At 36.3% G+C, this 18952-nt stretch overlaps 1 long non-coding RNA gene across 2 annotated transcripts; it reads left to right on the plus strand.

Moving 5' to 3' along the window:
- The first annotated feature begins 6610 nt into the window (after positions 1–6610).
- Positions 6611–12966, plus strand: LOC121418160. 2 transcript variants are annotated; one of them, XR_005970428.1, is made up of 5 exons: positions 6611–6912; positions 9202–9285; positions 9551–9760; positions 10740–12326; positions 12625–12966. It is a non-coding gene; the product is annotated as an uncharacterized LOC121418160 (long non-coding RNA). The 2 variants fall into 2 exon arrangements; XR_005970427.1 differs by having other exon boundaries at positions 10740–12966.
- Positions 12967–18952: the final 5986 nt, after the last annotated feature.

The raw sequence follows: 18952 nt of genomic DNA on the forward strand, positions 1-18952 counted from the left end.
AGGACAAAAATGACCCAAGCCAAAGCCAAAGGCTTGAAATATCATCCTGTCAGCCCTATATACCAAGTTAAAGCTTTACGCTGTTAAGGGTTACCGTCAAAAAGTCTCTTAATGTTTACTTTGGCTAAATCTCCAACATGGCCAAAGCTACGGGGTACTCTGTCCCATACCCCACGCAGTAGGGGCTCTTCATCTCCCTTCATTTGTATAACCTCTAGCATAGGCGGATCCAGGGGGGCTAACATATCAATTTGTTGTGTACAAAAAACGCTCCTTTTATAAGGCATAGAAATGGGACGTTTAACGCACAGTCACTAATACGCGCCGCTGTCTTCGCATCGTGCAGGCAATCTACGTGTATAATGGCGGGCTGCTACATTGCGGTGCAGGGGTGTTCAACTTACATATCGTGAGCGCACTCAGCTGCGTGTTTTCACTTCTTCTCCTTTCTCTCCTTTTCTTGTCATTTTTCCTCGCATTACTTGTTTTCATAAATTTCCCTCTCACTTTCCTTGTTTTCTCACTCCCTTCAGTTTTGTAACTCTTCTTGATCACTTGCATTCATTGGCACACCCCCCGGTCAAAAATGGTACGGTCCTATCCAACATACACTCAAGTCGTCGCTGTACGAATAATGAAAACGTGCAAAATTCTTCACGCGCTGCGTTGCCTAGCTATGCGTGTGTACTGTGTACACACAATGCCATCGGCTGAACCCGCCAAACTATAGTGACCAATTATTGCAAAAGCTTTTGCAAATGTGAAAAGTGACAGAGGTTTTTTTTATCCAATCAAAATAATTCTTAGGTATTCGCAATCTACAGCATTTTCTGCAAAATGTCTTTTTTTGATAGGGTCTATTGTGACGTATATATTTTTTTACAACAATGTGAAGTCGCACCAAACGTTTCGTTTCCTGCACTTGCCCATTGGCTCATGTACAAATGGATTTCCAAAATCATCAAGAAAGGTTCCAAAAACCTCAAAAGTGACAGAACTTAATTTGACTAAAATTAAATGAAAATCATATCATGTTCAAGGTGAGAATCTGCTCTATTCTATTCTGTTTTGATAGATAACCTTGTTGACGCGTTTGGGAGATATCTTAGCAAATCCGTCAAAAAAGTCGTATTTTTCTAATATTCTCCATAGGGAAATAATTTAACACGCTACGCACTGCAAAAAAGGAGCGCAAACAAATTGATATGGGGCCCGTCCCCCCCCCCCCCTATTGGCGGAGCAAAACGGAGAGAAAAAAGGGTAAAGAAAGAAAAAAAAGAACAAGGGAAAGAGAGAGGGAAAAAAAGAAGGAGAATACAAGAGGAAGAATACGAGTGAATAAGAGGAATGGGCTTGGAAAATAATTAAGAAAATCTTTCATGTACCTAAAATATAAAAAAATTTCGCTAGCGCTTTGCGCTCGTATTGCCTATTAGGTGATTAACATATTTTGTTCAATATGGAGTTTAAATATCAAGTTTGGAAGTCAATATACAAAAAAAGATCATCTCGGAAATCGAACTTTCATTATTTTGTGTGATTTACAAATTGATTTTTTTTAAGTGCACTGTAAAAATGTCAGTTTTATGGTCTGAATCAAAGATCTGAATACTTCTGCTCGCGCTGCGCGCTCGCAAATTTTGATTTACTAGTATCAGGTTCCTATTATTTTCGTGTATTCCATAAAGTTTTCAAAATATCCCTTTTCAGGTCTGATTGTCAAAACGTATCAGCTAGCGCTGCACGCTCGCATTTTGATTGGCGAGACAGCGTATACAAAATTTAGGCTCGCAATTTGCACTCGTATCGTATTAATGGTTCATATTAATTGATGCATCCTAGTTATGATTACAAAAGTGCTTGAAATGTTCAGTTTTCAAGCCATCATAATCAGATTTCGCGCCCTCATTATGCATTAGTCGTAATTTAATAATTTAATTGTCCCGTTTTGTTTCATCTCGCGCTTAGCAAGAAGAATAGGAAGACAGTCTCCATTAGGATGTGCCGGTCCTATGTCAAAACTGAAAGTAATAATAATGAAAATATCAGCTCTTTATTAAGTGCAATCCATATCCACCTCACAATTTTCCTACAAAGTACTTAAAATATAGAGCTGAAATTGACTCTTTTTTCAGATCGGAATATCAAATAGTTTAAGCTGGCGCTTTGCGCTCGCTTTGATTTTTACGATAAAAAATATAGAATGCCTATTCTAGATCTAAATATGAAACAAGCGCGCGCATGGTTATTCGATACTCAACTTATTCTCCATTTAAATCATTATCTATAGTTTCAGATCACAATATCACAATTTTTCTACTCGCGCTTTGTGCTCGATCGCATTTATAAATGTAGAAAGATCCCCTATTACTCATTCTTTTCATGATTTAAAAAAACATGAATAGAGTGTCCCGTTTTTAGGTCTTAATCTCGATTTTTGGCGCTCGCATCAATTGTTTAGTTATACATGTTTTCCATTTTTTTACATAGAAATGTCAATTTTTTCAGCTCGCGCTTCGCGCTCGCATTATTTGATTGTTGAAATTTGTAACGTCTTCATGGCTAAGTGGCAGTCCTAAACATGTACCTTTTCGATCAGTTCAAAACGCATGTGATAATTTCTGCTCGCATTATGTAAGTAAGGAAGCTCCCCAATTACTCATCCTTTTCATGGTTTACAGAACATGAGTAGAGTGTCTCGTTCAGTATTTCTAAATCTCGAAATTTTCAGCTCGCGCTTCGCTCTCGCATCAATTGTTTAGTTATATACCTATTCTGTTTAAAGGACAAGTCCACCCCAACAAAAAGTTGGTTTGAATAAAAAGAGAAAAATTTAACAAGCATATCACTGAAAATGTCATCAAAATCCGTCTGTAAAATAAGAAAGTTATGGCATTTTAAAGTTTCGCTTCATTTCACAAAACAGTTATGTGCACATCTCGGTCGGTATACAAATGAGGAACTGATGACATAACTCACTCACTAATTATTTTGTATTTTATTATATGAAATATGAAATATTTTTATTTTCTCGTCATTGTCATGTGAAATGAAGTTTCATCCCTCCCTGAACACGTGGAATGCCATTATTTTAACATTTTGTGCTTCAGACAAGGAGGTCCTAATCGTCAAATTCGTAAAAACTGGAATATTGTATAATTCAAACAATAAAAAACAAAAGAAATATTGAGTGAGTGACATCATCGACTCTCTAATTTGGATGAAACTGGCTCGTTCATATAACTATTTTGTTAAAAATAAGCAAAACTTTGAAATGTCATAACTTTCTTATTTTACATCCGATTTTGATGAAATTTTCACCATTGTGCTTGTCTTATTTTTCTCTATTGATTCAAATCAACATTTTTCTGAGGTGGACTTGACCTTTAAGTTACAAAAAGTGCTTAGAATTTCGATTCTTTGGGTAAAAATGTCAAAAAATTTCAGCTCACGCTTCGCGATAGCATTATTTGAGTTAAATATGAAACGTCTTCTACTACAGGTGGTCGCATTTCATTAGTTGGGTATACAAAAAGGGTGGCGTATGAATAATTTTCCACCCGGTGCCATTGATAAATTGTTGCTTCATCACAGCATCTTGACCAAATTTATTGAGTAAGGTCTCATTTTGAAGCTAGAACTTTAGGCTAAATATATTCATATGAATTAGATCAATACAATATCAGGAACAAAAACTATAGCACATTAAGTCTGAAGTAACAGGGGTGGCGGAGCCGGTGGATGTAATATGACTGTTATCCTCATATTTCTGGGCGTTTTAACCCTAATTCTCCCGGGGGCCATAATGCCCCCCCCGCCTCGACAAATTTTTTGACCTTGCAGCTCACTGATTTTTTACTTTCAAGTCTTGCGCAAATTTTGAGACCTAATTTGTGACGCCCGGGTACGCGGTTACGACATTACGCAATATTATGTAAGTGCATGTCAGACCCAAAATTGCTCATAAACGTGATTTCATGTACACATCCAGTGCAAATTGTGTGTTTAGCCAGAATTCATAAATGTATCATTATTTCTACTTTTACTGATTAAACCTAATTACTTTTGCCTTGTTTATGATCAGAATTAAGTCTGGAACGATTTCCATCGAAAAAAAACAATAAAAAAAGTAAAAAACATGGACATACATAAGATAATTAAAAAACAATAAAATACATAAGAAATCGGTCTTGGTACCAGAATTTTTTTCATTCATAATTGTTAGGAATGCTATAAAAAAATATTTTCACCAAAAAATAGCATTCTAGGAGCTTTATTTAGTGAATCAGAGCAAAACGTATGATTTCATGAATAAATTAGCATAATTAATTCATGTAAAAAATAAAAATATATGAATTCAGTAAAATTTGCCAATGCAACTGCGTATATTATGTCATTCTCTACCATCATGCAAATTTTCGTTGTGATCGCGCAATCCGCAGCTGAGATCTTAAGGGGGCATAATGCCCCCTCCCCGGGAATGACAAGAATCAAAATACCCCGGGAGATATTGGGTTAAAGCAGGGAACAACTAAATGTCATAAAAAATTGTCAATTTTGAAAATATGCAGGAATGAAATACATGTGTATGTCAGCTTTGATCTGCAACCTATAGTAAACTGGAGAAATTTGGTTAATTATCTAATTTGTAATCTTAATATTTAGTACAAAATTAATGTGTATTATATTGCAACCAGGCGCGTACGCAAGGGGGGGGTTTCGGGGGTTCAAACCCCCCCCCCTTTTCGTTTCGGTTTTTTTTTTTGCTTGTCTCCCCAGAGGTCGGTCTGGTCAAGGAGTTATCGGGCAAGAGCCTGATAACTCCTTGGTCTGGTTACGGAGAGTTCCCCTACCCAATAATGTATATGACAGCAATAATGAACAGAATCTCATGTTTCCGACGAAAAACACAGAAAAAATTTCCGCTCGCTTCGCTCGCTCCATTTTATTATATCTTTTATTTCCGCATGTCGCCGACATGATCACGGTATCGCCATTAACAAGGCCATACATGATTATCATGATGTATACTTATGAATACAAGTGAACCAAGACAAAGACATACGTTTTCTCACAAAATATTTTTTACCGATATGAAAACCAAAAAGACGGAAAACGCTAAAATGTCGGTTAGCTCGCTCCGCTCACTCGTAATAATTTATGAAATTCCATAAGTATCTAGTCTCCTGTTCAAGGCCGTATTATGAGTGTTACGAATAGAAGGACATGTAGCATCGACTAATACTTGATTTACTAACAAACTATTGACAAGAAATGTATGTTTTGACGGGAAAACGCGAAAATTTCGGCTCGCTCACTCCGCTCGCTCGTAATCATTTATGAAATTTCTTAAGTTTCTAGTCTCTTGATCAAGGCCATATCATGAGACTTACGAGCAGAAGGACATGTATCATCAACTAATATGTAATCATTACCAACAAGCTATTGAGAAGAATTGTATGTTTTGACGGAAAAACGCAAACATTTCGGCTCGCTTGCTCCGCTCGCTCGTAATTATTCATGACATTTCTCAAGTTTCTAGTGTTCTGATCAAGGCCATATCCAGGCGCGTAGCCAGGGGGGGGGGCGGTCGCCCCCCCAAAAAAAAAACGTCCCCAAAAAGAAAAAAAAAGAAGGGAAAAAAGGAGAGGAGAAAAGGAAAAGGGAAGGAAGGAAAGGGAAGGGAAGAAAGGTAGCTTTGTGTTTTTTCTATTTATTCTTTATTTTTTTCTCAAAAGAGAAACTCCTTCACTCTTCTTGCTTTAAATTCATATATGAATTTTGCTTCCGCGCTGCGCGCGGTTAAATGACAATATTGAAGTTCTCCATTGTTCCCCCACCTTTTCTCTAACCCTGTTTTTCCACCTCAGCTATGTGCTTCTTGCCAGTTAAAGTTAAAATTGTATACATTAGGGCATGAATTTGAGTAAGGTTAGGCCGAAGTAAATGTATGAAGTTATCTTTTTTTTTCAATTGATCGCGCAACTTCTGGTCTGGTCGGCTCCGAGCGGGTAAAATCTTTATATCAGTTTCTGCCGTCACCTCCATAAAGTCAGCTTCTCCCGCTTTTCAGCTCATTACTATAAACAACCATAAATCACAGAAGTTTCAACTTTATGCGCACTATTTTCCTTGTAATGAAGTTCAATAATCTTAGAAAATCAATTGAATTAGAGACGATTGGGTATTAGAGATATCTACATTTGATGAAACGTCCGCCCTTTGAAATTTCAGAGTTTCATTGCTCATCGCGGGGAGAAATATCTTCCTCTACCAATCTTCTCCTCTGTTTTGCGAGTTAAAAATATGCACTGATGCTAAATTGTTTGTAATCAAATCTGATCTTTCCAAAGAGAGTTTAATATATCTTTGAGAATACCCTTTTCTCGGGACCCTTTTTATGGCAAGAAAAATTGATAAATCACATTAGCTTCCGCGCTTCGCGCGGAGTTATTATCATTTTAATTTCCTCCATTGTATACCTCTTTTGTGCGTTTACAATCACTTTTGAAAACAAGGTTCAAAATCGCAATATAGTCAACCGAATTGGAGGTACTAGAGACAAGAGAAACGGCTCCTTTTCATTTTAATTTATGAAACACTAAGGCCCGAATTCACGAAAAACCTAGCTCCTGGTTTTTGGTGGTTTAAACCCCCTCCTGGTTTAAACCCCGAGCTGGGTTTTTCATTTGCGTTTCACAAAAGAGGTTTAAACCCCGAGGGGGTTTAAATGCGTCATAAAACGTCATGAAACGTCATATTTTTTAGTCTGCTCTTATCTTAGATGTGGTTTAAACCATGGTTTAATTTTATGAGCATGCGCACTTGAGGAGTTTGTGAAAAATCCGTGAAGCAAAGAAAATTTTTCTTGCGGTCCTGGACCTGACAAGTGGTCTTCTTGATTAGAAATTCGTAAGTATTCTTCTTTGAATTCGTAAAAAAAATTCCCGCTTTCCTTCTCTGGAATATATTGATACGTTTTAAGCAGTTATATGAAATTGGTAGTGTTGTTTTTCATGATTGCGAACGAGGTTTTGGTATTGACAAGTCCAGACGATGCACTTTATCGTCGCGTGTGTATTGCCACAGTCCCATCCGTGCATGTAAGTGTTGGGATATTTTGTCGCTGTGTTGTTGAACGAGTTGAAGGTGCTCAGCCGCGGGCCGGCCGGGCTTACTTTTATGAGCTTCACGAGGATATTTATATTATTATGCCATCTATCAGTCAAGGAAACTCCCGCTTTTGCGAGAGCGACAGAATCTCGATTAACAGGGATTTGTGGTCGCATGACGTAATCTTTTAGGATCTCACCGAATAGCTTTCCTGTACAAAGTGAATGGGGTTTTTTGACATACCCTCACTAAAAAATTCATATAAAAAAAGCACCACGGTGGCGGATTTTTATTTTCAAATATGTTAAAGAAAACTAAATTTCTCATCTATATTCCAAAAAATAGAATTCGCCACCGTGGTGCTTAGACGCTATTGAAGAAAGAAGACACATTTATGCTGAAAAAATGCAAGCAAAAGTTCTCGTAAGAGGAGGTTAGTCTCTGCGTTCAGCCTTTGTGCCGCGATACTCCGCTGCATGTTGTAGCCGAACGCGTGGTGTGTGTGTACAAAGTGTACAAAGTGTGCATAGAGCTATGGTCCCTATGGTACTACCATGGACATTCCATGATCATGCTGAAAGTTATTTTGGGTACGGCATTACGTAATATATGATAAGAAAGACTTGGAAAATATATTCGTTCCTATGGTAATAACCTCTAACCAGCTCTCCGGCGATTTAGTGCTATGGAAAATGGATATGCAGTTCTCGATAATGTTCATAATCTAAACCATTGATCTCACACCTGTTCACTGCTAGCATGGATCATGTCGAATGGAGAATGGTCATGATTATAATGACATCATGATATTCTCATCTGGGCTGGACGTTTGAGGGAAGTTTGGACATGGATCGAGCTGACAGGCAGACTTTTATAATGCACTTGATTTGGTGACCGCTAGCCCCAATACTTTGCAGTATGTATGTTTTGAAGGTGAATACAGTATACTTTTTTCCAATTTGTTGGCTTCGTCAACCAGCCAATGATTGTTTTAGGACAGACCTGTATTCGGCATGTTTTGAAATTGCATATCGACGTAATAATTTCCATGACTTCCGCCGGCACTGGTAGTGGAAATAATATTATAATGAATTGATTATGGATTGTGCATCAGATCATAAGCTGAATGCTGAGGTGGAATTAACATGAAAGTTGGATATTACGGATATGACGGTGGATCCAAAAATATGGTCTTATTACGGTACATTTAACGTCAGGATTAAGGGTAAGTGATGAACGAAAATCAAATTGAATGCTTGACAATAAATAAGAGAGAGAAAGAGAGAGAGGGGGAGAGAGAGGCACATGCTCTAAAGATAACAATGTCCCGAAGAATGCACGGTTGTATCATGGAGCTAACAGCTCTATGGTTGTATACACGCGTACACATTTTCACCGCTCTTACAGAGTGTTCGCACACATACATAAGGGTCTGAAAACAGCCGAGAAAGACTACACAGGGCGAAGGTTTTCAGCGGTGATTCACGCTTCGGTGAACGCAACTATCTCGAAAAAGGGACGTTTCAAACGATCTCGGAAAAGCGGGAGTTTCCCTGACTGTCTATATCTAAATTTGTCAATGTCAAGATGAAACATAATTTTTGTACTATTTGGTGCATTTTAAGAGGAGAAACTCAGAGTCAGAAAGATTTTTTTTTTCAATTTGATTTTGAATTTGCCTTGACTAAACTTCGTAGGCCTACTAAAAAGCCTAAATAAGTAAATTGCATTTCAAATTCAAAATATACATTTGTAGATCGAGACCTACCTTTTTGCTTTCGGCACAGGCCAATTTTTGAGGCTGTACATGTAGGAATATTAAAGAGTTGATTACTCAAAATTTGGTCTTTTCACTTGCAAATAGAGAAAGTAGAGCCCCCCCCCCACCAAAAAAAAAATTAAGTTAAGTCGTTAGGCCTAGGCCTAATTTTGAAAGGCATATTCCAGTTTCAAACAAATTATTACAATATTTTTTTATTTATTTATCATTCACAGTGTTTACTGTGAGATTTGCATTTAAAAAGTGATAAACCAATGAATATTTTTTTTTAAATAAATTTTTTTTTTTATTTGACCACTGTTTCACAGAATTACATCGGCGTCAGAGGTACCATACAGTGTAGGTCTCTATGGATTATCTCCATCTTCTTCACAGCTTTAAATTACTAAGAGGTATGACTATGATTATTAATTTGATTTACATTGTTTTGATTTGTTTAAAAGTATTATTGAAATGATTTAAGATATCGAACATGAAATATTTAGACTGAAGAAATGAAATGGCTTGAATGTAGTTTTTGTTAATCTCTGGAAGTAAATTAAGATTGTAGTAATTATGTTGGCAGATCAAATCTACATGCACATGTACAGTTTGGAATGATTATAAAGATCACAAAATAAAAGAATTAAAAATAATATTCAACTCTTCTGCATACAGCTACCTTTCCCAAGACATTGTGGGCTACATGATGCTAAAAATCCATCAAAATCGTACAAGGATGGGCCATTTCGAGATCAGTATCGACTGTCAAAAGAAACCGTCACCAATATGCTGGAAGCCGAAATGAAGAGGGACACACAGCTCAGAGGATAGATCAACTTCCTGTTTATTTGCAGGTGTTGACAACTCTCCATTTTTATGCAGTGGGTAAGTAATTTAATTTTTCATAAACTATTATTGAATGTTTCTTGGCACTGTTAAATCTAAATGACTGAGATTGTTTCTATAATTTTAGGACTCCAGATAAAGCTGATGACATAACAATATCTAGAAATCAGAGAAGGAGCACATAAATAAGAGTATCATTTCAGCAACAGTCAAGTACCTATGAATTGCATAATATAAAAATTCCAAAACTACCACAGCAGTAGTGAAGCTCTGCTTTTACAACTGTTATGTCAGGTTAGAGTTATAAATTTTGCCATTAACCCGTGGTAGAGCTTCATGAGGTTCACCAAACTTGTACACAAAATTTTGAAATTTTGAGTATAAAATTATGCTAATTTATGCAAAATTCATAATCACAAAAAATGCTTCTGTATTTGTAGACCAATTTTGATTTTTTTTTCATCCGTCTGGTAGAGCTACATGTACATGAGGGTCGCCAAATTTCCACACAGACTTGAAATTTTGACTAGAAAATTATTTGTGTTAATTTATGCAAAATTTATTCATATATCAGAAAAAATGCTTCTGTGTCACTTCTCTATTAATTTCAATTCTGTTTCCTCAATTTATGTCACAAATATAATTCACTAGTGACGACTTGGCTGAAATTAAAAATTGATGGTACATTGTTCGGGTACTGTACAACCCAATTATTTTTTTTTAACTTTAATCAAAAGATGTGCAAAACTTCAAGGTAAAAAGTCATTAAAGCATTGGGCAAAAAATTATTCAATAGTTGTTTTTGAAAGTCAGCAATGCTGCTATATTGAATCGCATAATGATGGCGAGACTGCCAAAGGCGTTCCACTTGTTAAAATATATTGGAGAAAATTGTATGATATTTGTACAAGATGAATATTCATTGTTTATCATCTGTATGTGCTTCAATGAAATGTTTTAAATTACCTCAAAACAATCACCTCACCCATCAACCATATGGTTTGTTTTTATTTTACAGGATCATTTTAAAAGATGCATGGTGATGAGGCAGCAATATAGCAGTCATCAATGTGTCAGAAGCTAAAGCAAGAAGGAAGAGGCAATACATGAAGATTCCTACAAGAGAAGAAGTTGAAGCAACTCGGAGACAGTTCTATCTAACTGTTAGATTTCCAGGAGTGAAAGGTGCAATTGATGGGACACATGTCTACATCAAGAGCCGGGGGGGGGGGGGGGATTGGGCCATATGCTTCTTATATACCCCTTCCAACTTCATGTGGAGAGGAATGCCTATAACAATGGCAAAAGCATTAAGAACATAGAAACACAGAGTTCATTCAAATTTATGAAGAATACTTTACTTCTTTATTTGTTAATAAATTGATTATTATAACCCTGTGATTCCTGCAGCTTAGCTTCAGCAACCTCTCTTTCTTTATTCAAAACGTCCATTCGTAGTTTGTGCTCCTTCAAGCTCATATCGTGTCTTTCAATCTCATTTCATGCTTTTCAATCTCATATCATGTTCTTTCACTCTCATCTTGTACTCTTTATAAAGTCGAGACCATGTTTCTTCCATTGAACTTCAATTCTAATGGCATGCACTTCTACCAGCTCAAACTCTTCTGACAGATGATTCTTTTTTCCTTGAGATGGGTAATTCAAATTCCATTTTGCAGAACAAAGGTTTGTGGTATTGCTGCAGGGTTAAAATTCAATATTGAAATGCATTTAAGTACATAACATATAGTAACAGTACAGTTGTAAAACACATACTATAAATCATGTTGTCAAAGATGTATGTTGTTTAACGTACTGGTAACTCTCTACTTGATAGGTTCAGCTTCTGACACCAATGTACATTGTGTTTTCTGATTGTTCTCGGAACCATAAATTGAATTTTTGAAAACATTAAAGACTTAATTATAAAAATTTCTTTAAAAACAGACAACAATGCAATGCATTCTTTTCAGAAGTATACAATATTCAGTGCACAGTTCATTGAATTGCTTGAATCTGGTAACACACATATATTGAAGCCCTTTTCATACTTCAAATGATTCACCCTCCCAGTTCAGTTTTATAAATCCCTCTTCACCTCTAAATACCTTACTACATATCTGTAGTATATTCAGATTATTTTGTGTGTACCAGTGTATTGTGCATCCAATTGATCTTGTAATTACATGTACATGTACTTGTACTTCATTTGGGGATCATGTTTAATTTGCTACAGTATTTAACATCTATTTCAACTACTTCTGATATATGAGTCTGGCCAAAAAATATTCTGGCAGAAAGGGTCAATGGAAAAGGGAAAAAAAGGCATGGTAATTTTAATGATACTAAATTACCTTGAAGAGGAATGCGATTTCGAAGAAATTCCACCAGTCTGGGAATGTTTCCTTGATACCTCAGACAAATGAATTTGTAGAATTTGTCCTTGTTGTGAAATAAATAGATGAACTTCTGTTCTTTTGCAGATTTATAAATATCAACAATGTGTCACATTCATCTCAGTTGGGTTTTATTATTTTGTTTCAAGGAAAGTGATGAATACTCTTGATAATGTAATTATATTATGATTTGGGAAGTATTTTGAGAGGTCCACTATGTGAGATAGTTTTTATTAAAAAAAGCTTCAACTGGACATGGAGTTTTCACATTTGCAATCATTATTTGTGTATTAATTGCAACAAGCATAAAAAAGAAGAATGACCTTTCATTTTGTGAGGATGCATTTCCTAATTTAAGAACTGTTTATTTCAATAGATTATCAAACATTTTTGTTTCATAAAATATTTAAAAGATAAATGTTCTTTACACGGTTGATTTATTGAGATATGTCTTTCAGTCAATGATGGATTTGAAGTGGAGGGGGGGGGGACAGGATGTTTGATTAGGTTTTATTTAAAATTCTTATATGCAAGAGTATTTTCTAATCATGTATTACAATAAGGATTAAGAATGCAAGTTTATAGTGCTTGCTTCAAAGGATTTTCACTAGTAGGAAAATTGTATTCTGCACTTTTGTTATAAGTACCCCCTTATATATATTATGGGGGGATGTCAGATATATTGTGAGAAATATTCACCCAGAATGGGAAAACGAAATCAGAGTAGATGCACTTGGTTGTTTGGGTGGTGTAACTTGAGGCAGTGCTGGATTTGAAGTTGCCGTATTCCATGGTTGAGGGAAATAAAGATGATAGTTTAATTCTGGGAATGCTTTATATTTATATAGATTTTCAACAAAATTAAATGCATAAATGATCTACACTAACTTATTAAAAGAATTTTGTATGTATGAAAATGAATTAATTGGAGAATTAAATTAATAAAAAAAATCACTTCAAAAAACAAAATCTATTTTTAATTAATGTCAACACAGTTACAAAAATAAGCGTGAAGGGAGTGAAGTCAAAGTAGATGCACTGGCTTTGCTAGGTGTTATTGGAACTTGATCTATACATGACCTGCAATGTATATATATATATATATATATTTTTTTTTTTTTATTGGGGGGGAGAAACATTGTTCATTGGATTAATACATTATATGTACATGTACTGAGAATATTATATGCCTATCGAATGTCCACTCTAATGAATTTGACATTTGAAAATATTTCCATTATATTTTTTTGCCAAGGTATTTTGTTGTACAATCATTAAGACAGGAAATAGTTACATGCTTGTATATTGAAATTTTCATGATTTCTCTATGTACACCGCCTTGAAATATTGAAATAAAAAAATAGCTAACTTTAAAATATTTAAACTGCTTTGATGTAAGATGCTTCTTATTACAGGTTTTCTGTTGATGCATTTTTGAAAGAGCAAGGGGAGGGGGTGACAGAGAGAAAAAGGTAGTAGGATGGTGAATGTGTGTGCAGTAGCGTACCTAGGATTTTCCACAGGGGGGGGGGCAAAATCGTCCGCAAAAAAAATGACAAAAAGGGGTCTTCAATCACAAAAGGATTTCGTACCAGAAAAAAATGGACAAGCAAAAAAAAAAAGTTCTCGTCGGGGGGGGGGCAGGGATAGGTCCCTTGCATGGGTTGTGACTCGTCAGGGGGGGGGGGCAGTCTGCCTCCCGTAGGTACGCTGGTGTGTGAGAGAGATATAGAAAGAAAATGAGCGGTAACAAGAGAAAGATTATGAGAACGAGAGAGAACACTTCATCACTTTCACTTCAATATTGTGTAACTATTGAGAAAAGTTTCAAATTGAAATGAGAAATAGAAATTGATATAATTTATTTTGATAAAAAATATTCAGGAAATATATATGATAAACCTCTATTTTTTTGGGGGGAATAAAATAAACTTCTAATTCTAGCTACAACTACCCCACCCCCAAAAAGGTTATCTTTCCAAAAGTCGGGTCATCTCGTCCCAAATATATGTTTTATTTCGATTTTGAATGACCTTGTATTTTTCACCATCATAAAAGAACTAAACTATTTTGAGTAGGGATTTCAGCCAATGTTCCAGTGATCCACAAATATTTATTTTTTATGCGTGCTAGAGTTATAGGATGCACTTTTGATTACCATTAACAAAATAAAGTCAAGATTTAGGGAATAAATCAGGGCGGTCTCAATTTTAAGAAAGGAAAATAAGCAAATTGGAGGAGTTTACTTCAGAAAATTGGGGCGTGTTCTTTCTAGAATTTACATTTGAATTTAATTTTTTTGATATTTTTGGAGATGGAACTGGATTCAAAGGTCGTTTCGCAATTTCGATTATGACGTAAGAACAGCTGATCGACAATCTTTGTTATGATTGTTGTTTTTATACTGAAAAAGCATTAGAAGACCCATATATTTTTTTCGAATATTGGTTGCCGGACGACTGTACGGGCATGCGCGTTGTTAACTCTCAGCTCAGCCTCAACTAAACTTAGCGATCGAGATCGTAGACATGCAAAATCAACAGCTTATTTTCATATTAAATGCCGCTTAACACCAAAAAGGCAAGTATTAAGAGAAAGCGATCTGATAAGATACTACTTAATCTTGAAACTGATGAAGTAATTATATTCATACTTCAAGTTTCATCGGGTAATCTTTATATTACATCTGTTTGTTGTCATTTTCTTTTCAGCCGAATTAAATTTATTCAATGATTAAAAACATGACATCGATGTTTACGGATGGGACCGACATGAGATTATCGTCGACGCGCAGACGACCGCAATGGTTGAGACAAATTTTCATTTTTATTGCATTTTGTGATGTATATAAAAATAGCGGATGTACAATACAATTCGACTCATCAAACAATGAATACGTTTTTAATGTACTTTCATTTCATGTAATCGACTGAGATTGCAAATTTCGGTATTTTATACCCCAGACTCTGGATTTTCGAACCCTGTTTGCCGTGGTCAGCAAAGACGTAGCAGACAACATACGCTCTTACTGAGCATGCTCAGAACCGTGGACTAAAATTAAACCATGGTTTAAACCATGGTTTAATTTTAAACCATGGACTAAAGAAACCATCGTTCGTGAAACAGAGAGGGGGTTTAAACCCCCTCGGGGTTTAAACCATGGACATATTTCATCTCGGAAATCGAACTTTCATTATTTTGTGTGATTTACAAATTGATTTTTTTTAAAGTGCTCTATAAAAATGTCAGTTTTATGGTCTGACTATTAACATTTACTGCTCGCGCTGCGCGCTCGCAAATTTCGATTTATCAGGTACCTATATTATTTTCGTGTATTCCATAAAGTTTTGATAATATCCCTTTTCAGGTCTGATTGGGGGAAAGATGATTTGCTTTTGCATGCCCCATTTTGTGGAATAGCCTCCTTGAAGATATATAAAAATATGTTCCTCTGTCGAAACTTTAAAAAATCTTCTAAAAACTTTTTTTTTATTTATCTCTTTATGCGCCTTGAGCACACTACAGAGTGGATTTGGCGCTTTATAAGTCACATTATTATTATTATTATCTAAATTATTATTATTATTATATGAAATATGAATTCTTCTACTTTTCTCATTGTCATGTGAGACAAAGTTTTATTCCTCCCTGAACATGTGGAATTACCATCTTATATTGGCTCACTTAAGTGCAGGCGCGCCGGAACACTTTCAGTTTTGGGGGGGCAAAATCCCGAAGGGGGCACAATATTTTTGACAACGTGAGATACCGAAGCGATCGAGGGGGAGAGGCTATGGGACCCCCCCCCACGGTAAGGATTTTGTGTAAAATGGAGTATAAAAGTTGCGTTTCTAAGTGCATTCAAAAATAAATTTCTTGAGAATTAAACAGTCTTGGAGTTCTTTTTGCTCCTTCTGTTTCCTCCGGCCGGCCGGCCCTTCTGACCCAGCCTGGTGTTTCTTCGTGACCAGGGTCGCAGTTCCAGCAAATTACGAGCCTTATTGCAAACGAAATTGTTTCAAACCAGTGTAATATAGGCCTTTTAAAGACTTTAAGATGACAAACATGACCGTACGCAGCTGGGGGCCGCCGATCGAGAGGGCAAAATTCACCAAAAGTGTGCACGAAATCCTTCAATTTCATTCTAGAAAATGCAAAAGCTCCCCCATCACAAATCCCCTCGCTCATACGCTTCTTCGAAAATTTAGGTCTTGCAGCCCCACCCACTCCCGGGTTTTTTTTTTTTTTTTATTTTTGCAAACGTCCATGAATAACAAAAGCTGGGATGAACCAGAGAACATAGCTGCCATCTCGATCTGACTAGTAACAGGTAATGGGAAGAAATTTTGGAATCTAAAATACATAAGTGCTATATATGAGCTGAAATATTATCAGACAAAACGCCTTCCTATCATGCCAATGAAAAGGAATAGAGGAAATACGGGGCTGTGAAAATATCTTAAGATTTTTTTTATAGTAGAGCACTACTGTAACGCTTATTTTTTCTTTTATATTATTTACATTTTTATTCATATCTCGGATAATATCTTCTGGTCAAGAAGACACTTTCACAGATGATTTTATTTTGTTCATGTCCAAACATTATCGCTAAGTTGCTTTCGAGTGGGATTCACCATTTTTACAAATTATAAATTATAATCCTCTACACATGATTATTCTGAGTGTAATTTTCTGATAACATGTCTATATTGAGTTGAAATGACCTTGGTATTTTCTTTAGGGCACTGAATTGTTATTATTATTTGTTTGGCGTCACCTGTGCCTGGGAGGCGAAAAGCGAACTGAATCACTATGATCCACAGGTCTCTCCTCCCGATATAACTGATTGGAGGGGGGGTGCAGGTGGACCTCGACACCGGGGTTTCCCCCTACTCTTATACGAATAGTGCAGTGGGTTCTTAGCGTGCAAAGGTGGTGACTCTCCTCTACACGGGGCCTCCATTTAACGTCCTATCCGAGGGACGGAGTGTTTTCCATTGTAACATAGCCTGCATCTATGAAACATGGGAGAGACGTTTACACACAACGCACTGACTTCAGTCATCCGCCCAGCCAGGGTGGACTCGAACCTACGTTCTTTGGTTCGACTTCGACGGAAAGACTGACGCGTTCCAACACCGCTTTCTTGTTATCACTGTATTAACTAAATTTAAATTTAGTTGAAAATGAAATAATTGAAACAAGTTTCTCGAGATGTTATGGTTTCTGGGCTTGATAGCTATGACATAGATTCCATATCTTGCTCGAGTAACTAGTGTTCACGCGCGTTAGTTATATCGGGTCCGGTCTGAGCGTTTCTGGGCGACCGTGCGTTTGTTAGACGACACAGCCAGCATCTTAGAATTATAAACCTAATCATTGGTGGACCACTATCAATTTACCATTCGCTTTTAGTCTGAAATGTATTCATTAAAAGGTTAAACGTTATCACACTGTAATAAGATGGAAAAGGGGCTTATCAAAGCTATGTTTCACAGAGGAACTGTTCGTCAAAAGACGCGAGGCTTACTATGATAATGTATTTGCCCCGTCAGGGGCAAAAATTTTTCATTTTTGACAATAGAAATGACAATTTTCAGGCAGAAAAGTGCCTTCATTTACTTTTGTCCTTAAATAATTTATCATTTTTCATCTTTCAGGGGGGCACGTTGGGGGGGCAAAATCTCGTTTTGCCCCCCAAAATTTTATTTGGGGGGGCAAGTGCCCCCCCTGCCCCCCCGCTTCCGGCGCCCTTGCTTAAGTGGTCCTTAATGTTAAAAATTGAATATTGTATAATTCAAACAGTAAAAAAACAAAAGAAATAATGAGTGATGGACGCCATCGACTCTCTCAGCATTTGCATGTCACTGAGTTGTGCATATCACTGTTTTGTGAAAAGTATAAGTGAAACTTTAAAATGTCATAACTTTCTTATTTTACATCCGATTTCGATGAAATTTGCAGCGTTATGTTTGTTAGATTTTTCTCTAATGATGCAAATCACCATTTTTCTGGTGACCGGTGGACTTGACCTTCAAAGGACGCCACATTGGTTCTAAAACTAGGGACCCAAATTGACTAAGTTAGGGGCCTTAATTCGGTCTTTAAAATCGGGGGGGGGGGTTAAGTTTAGGGGCGCAATGTTGATTAATGGGCGCTTATAATTGACCCGAAACTAAAGGCACAAAATTGACCTAAAGCTATGTTGAACTCGAGGGGATTCCAAATTCGTTCTTCATTAGTATTCCATATAATTCATAGGGCGATTGGTGTTTGGGGTCGAAAATGAGAGAGACAAGGTGCCAATGTATGGAACCGCCGCTGATTATGATATTGAACTGAAAGTCGCCAAAGTGACCTAAATCATGCTAAATATCTTAGGGCCGCCAACTCAAAGTGAGAGGCTCCATATTGACCTGAAATAAATCATTTTTAGTGAGGTATGCATCAAATTCATGATTTTTTTTAAAGTGCTGAAAATAATTTGTTCTCGATCAGATATTATCGCAACTTATTTTGAACTTGCGCTCGCATTGTTTATTAACTGACAATATGTACGTATCGACCCTCGTCATTATTTTTTTTAATGAAAACTTTACCTTTCGGGTCAGAAAAGCAAGTTCAACACACTTAATGCTCCCTTTGATAAATGGATTGTGTTTGTGATTTTCAAAACTACTTAAACTGTTATTGATTTAGTTCCTCTTTATAGTTTGGATTACAAATCAGTAAAATTAAATCAAAATTTTGATTTTAATCAGACTTTGTACACTTCGTACAAATTCAAATGAAATTAAATTCATACAAATTCTGGCTACGGAGGCCCGGAGCGAGG

The sequence above is a fragment of the Lytechinus variegatus genome, chromosome 7 (genome assembly GCF_018143015.1).
Source record: "Lytechinus variegatus isolate NC3 chromosome 7, Lvar_3.0, whole genome shotgun sequence".
Taxonomy (NCBI): Eukaryota; Metazoa; Echinodermata; class Echinoidea; order Temnopleuroida; family Toxopneustidae; genus Lytechinus; species Lytechinus variegatus.